At 44.4% G+C, this 4,385-nt stretch overlaps 1 protein-coding gene across 3 annotated transcripts in view; it reads left to right on the top strand.

Annotated features, from left to right (window-relative positions):
• ppm1f (protein phosphatase, Mg2+/Mn2+ dependent, 1F) overlaps positions 1-4,385 on the top strand; it is a 134,884-nt gene that overhangs the window by 15,603 nt on the left and 114,896 nt on the right. For 2 of the 3 annotated variants that reach the window (XM_032511258.1, XM_032511260.1), the window contains exon 1: positions 386-593. The exons of the other annotated variant lie outside the window; for it this stretch is intronic. The gene's annotated coding sequence lies outside the window, so the exon portion shown is untranslated. Of the gene's footprint in view, positions 1-385; positions 594-4,385 lie in introns of those variants that run through there. 3 annotated transcript variants of the gene reach the window in all.

Genomic DNA, 4,385 nt, shown 5'->3' on the forward strand with positions numbered 1-4,385 from the left:
CCAGCAGTGTTTCAGTTTGACTGTTAAGTGTTAGGATAACTAAAATGTATTTATTTATTCATAAGCGGGGTTGGTTCGCTAAATGCAATTCCACCAACACTGGCGGTGGGCTCCGAGGAGGCTGTGCCGCTACTACCGGGTCTGGAGCTTTCCGTGTCCCGCTGGAGATCAGATCAGGTTGAGGTCGGCAGCGGAGCTTTCTAGCGGTGTTTCCACGTTGGCCAAGCCCCACTGACGGCGGTCCGTCTGCGGCTGCAGGACCTGGTGCTCACCGCAAGTGTTTCAGCTGGACTGTTAAAAAGTGTTGAGATAATTAAAAGGTATTGTATTTAGAAGTTCAGTAGCTACGTTACGTTACGTTCTCGTACGAATATTTCTTTGCATTCCTCAACAACAATAGAAACAGCTATATGACAAGGAAAAGATACATATATGGATATATCAAAATGAAATAAAAGAAAGTCTCATCCCTCCAAAAGCACTCGATTCCTCTCTTCCTGCATGAAAGGAAGTAAGTAAGGGAAACGTATCACGTATGAAGAGACTTGGACAGAAGTTCTTTACTCTTTGAACCATCAGGTCTACCGGCGCAGGTTTGTGTTTCTTTATCAAGAATTTCGTTACTCTTTGTCTCGCAGAAGGGCGTATTTCCCTCGGCTGCCAGTTGATTGTAAGGTGCATGCCAACGGATTGTTCCAGTTTAGCTAGCTAGCTCCAGGAGGTACAACGAAGAAATCCCACCCTGCTTGTCGAGCTCGAAATTGTAATTTCTGACTAATCAAGCAGTATTACACTAACCCATGTGGCTGATTGTATGTATGTCAGTGTAAAGTTACCATGAGAACGCTATGCCAACACAAAAGGCCGACTGAAAATAAACGTCTCATAAAATCGATGTTAAAGTGAGTAGGTTGTAATAATAATAATAATAATAATAATAATACATTTATTTATAATGCACTTTCCATCAATAGATCTCAAAGTGCTACAGGTAAAAAGAGAAAAATAAAACAAAAAAAGAAAGGATAAAAAAAAGCATTTGCTAAGCATTTGACGTTAGATATTACGTCATGCCTACAGTCTCGACAGCTTTAGCACATGACTGTTCCTCTGATGGTTAAACATAGTTTGCAGGGCGCTTCATAAGTCTTTCTGCAATGGATTTTGAAATTTCGTTTTGTAAACATGCCGTTCTAATCAACTAATTTGACTAAAGTTAAATAGTTAAAGTTAAACCATTTCTAGTTAAATAGATAACGGTTTCTGGCTGGCTTTCTATCTATTGTCCCTTATGTCATAGGGACAAATACAACAAAAAGTCAGAGGTGCATGCTGACTGAACGACTGAGGATGTATTTGGAGTGAACTGCCAATTGAAATGCAACTGGGGGAACTGAACAGTTAGGTCATGCCACTAGTTCTTTCAGATGACAATAGGACTTGGAGATGCCCTTTTTTAAGTGAAATAAATATGAGTGCAATGGAGTAATACATTTTGAAGATCTCCAACTTTAATAGGGGCGGCTGTGGGCTCAGTGGTAGAGCGGTTGCCTGCCAATTGAGGGTGGTGGTTCGATCCCCGCCTGCAGTCATTGTCGAAGTGTCCTTGGGCAAGACACTGAACCCCGAGTTGCCCCGGTGCTGCGCATCGGGTGTGAATGTGTGTGAATGTTTATCTGAGAGCGGTGGCACCTTGTACGGCAGCCCCGGCCACAGTGTATGAATGTGTGTGAATGGTGAATGTTCCCTGTAAATGTAAAAGCGCTTGAGCAGTGTAAGACTGGAAAAGCGCTATATAAATACAGCACATTTACATTTACATTTAAAGTAACCAATCAAAAGACATAAAACTGTACAATTACAGAGAGTATGATACAATACAAAATAGAGAAAAAATACATACTCACAAAACTAGCATCAAACTAAAACTATTACGGCAAGCAGTTATGAAGGGGGTCCAAGCCCCCCAGTGCAAGATGGAGCTACATGCCCATATGCAGGACAAAAAGGCTACCTAGCACTAGCCTGGCTAACGCCTCCTACATACATAGGCTCAATTTTCATTTCCCTTCAGTATTACGTCTGGGTAGTAGTGTTGGTTTTCTCCAGTCAAATTTTTGGCTGTCCAATCAGCAAACAGGGGAGTGGCTGAGAACGCTGACGTGGGGCTGTGCGCTAGGTTCCGTAATGGTGGTGGAGAAAGATGTGAGTGAAGCTTGGCAATAAATTGTCCCAGAATTAATGTGATAAATGGTAATATTGTTCTGAGACCATTTTCATATAATATAATGATAATTAAGGTCACCTTTTCATAGAGAATATTTAAAACCTGGAACTGGAAGACATTTAAAATGTGGCTATGTGCCAAAATAGTTCTGTTTCAGCCTTAATATTGGCGAAGGTGCAGCTACTTCTTCTGCTGTTCTGCAGGCGGAGCTTTGCAGGGGCGGGCCAACACACACACACACACACCTCATAAGAGGCAAGATCCCATATAGGCCCATCTGAGCTTGAATTTTCTTAAAGGCAGAGCAGATACCTCGGTTTACACCTACGCCATTTCTAGTATGGATCCACGTAACTTTTAGGCACGCCCTACGAAGCAGCCCAACTGGTTAGGGTTAGGATTGACCTTAAGTGGTTAAGGTTAGGATAGAACAGGGGTTCTCAACCTTTTGCAAGCTGGGCCCCCCAAAGCGGTTCATTGCAGTTGGGGCCCTAGTGCCCTACGCCCAACACACACGAACGATAGATAGATAGAAGATAATTGGCACCCGACCTCTGATATTAATTTATGCTTATTATGTTATTTCACTAGGTTAATAGTAGGCATCATCTGCATTTTTAAAGAAGCTTGCAGGTTGTGATATTAATGGGAGGACCTGAGCCTGCTTTGCCTTGTAAAGATCCTCAATTCTTGGCTCAATGTTTGATAAACATAGCCTCAAAATCTCGATTTGTGCACGATTACGGTATTAGTTTTGAGTGCAGTCATTTTGAGAATCCTGCCTCACACAATATGTTGACGAAAAGGAAATGAAGGTAAATTTAGTGCAAAAGTGAGAGCGCGGAGATGCGATGTGAGCACTTGTAAATATGACTTGAGAGCTGTGAAAAAAATTGTACCGTGTTTTTTTTTCACTTGGTCACTTTCAGTACAACCACACTCAGTGATACAACCTCTCGAATCTGTCGCTGCAGTGTGCTCTCTCCATCACACCGCGGCGAGTCTGCGCTCCAGTTTTGCAACACTTCTTGCGATACATTTGGTGCAAAACTAATTTGTACCTGGGACTTAGTTGTGGAGCTCTGAGCCAACAGGACGTTAGCTAGCTAGCTTTGGCTAACTTGCATCCAGCCCGCTTTTTTTAAATACTGTAAATACCTTTTAATCATCTCAACACTTATAACAGTCCAACTGAAACACTGGCGGTGACCTCCAGGGTCCTGCAGCTGAAGACGGACAGCAGTCAGTGGGGCTCGGCCAGCGTGGAAACACCGCTAGAAAGCTCCGCTGCCGACCTCGACCTGATCTGATCTCCAGCGGGACATGGAGAACTCCAGACCCGGTAGCAGCGGAACAGCCCCCCCCCCCGGAGCCCACCGCCAGTGTTGGTTGAATAGCAAGCTAGCGTTAGCTGACTAACCAACAAGCACACTTACAAATAAATAAAATTTAATTTAAAAGTCAGGCGTTATACACACTGATGGCGGTCCGTCCGCGGCTGCAGGACCTGGAGCTCACCAGCAGTGTTTCAGTTTGACTGTTAAGTGTTAGGATAACTAAAATGTATTTATTTATTCATAAGCGGGGTTGGTTCGCTAAATGCAATTCCACCAACACTGGCGGTGGGCTCCGAGGAGGCTGTGCCGCTACTACCGGGTCTGGAGCTTTCCGTGTCCCGCTGGAGATCAGATCAGGTTGAGGTCGGCAGCGGAGCTTTCTAGCGGTGTTTCCACGTTGGCCAAGCCCCACTGACGGCGGTCCGTCTGCGGCTGCAGGACCTGGTGCTCACCGCAAGTGTTTCAGCTGGACTGTTAAAAAGTGTTGAGATAATTAAAAGGTATTGTATTTAGAAGCGTGCTGGCTGCTAGTTAGCTAACGCTAGCTTTCATGCTACATAAATAAGCCGGGCAGAGTTGTCCCTCATCAGGTGATAGAAACCCTGCTGTCCCCGGCCGTCCTGTTGGCTCAGAGCTCCACAGACTAAGTCCACAGGTACAAATTAGTTTTGCACCAAATGTATCCCAAGAAGTGTTGCAAAACTGGAGAGCGCAGACTCGCCGCTGTGTGATGGAGAGAGCACACTGCAGCGACAGATCGAGAGGTTGTATCACGGAGTTTTGTTGTACTGGAAAAGGACTCAAGTGAAAAAAAAAAAACA

This window comes from Etheostoma spectabile, unplaced genomic scaffold, assembly GCF_008692095.1.
Source record: "Etheostoma spectabile isolate EspeVRDwgs_2016 unplaced genomic scaffold, UIUC_Espe_1.0 scaffold342, whole genome shotgun sequence".
Taxonomy (NCBI): Eukaryota; Metazoa; Chordata; class Actinopteri; order Perciformes; family Percidae; genus Etheostoma; species Etheostoma spectabile.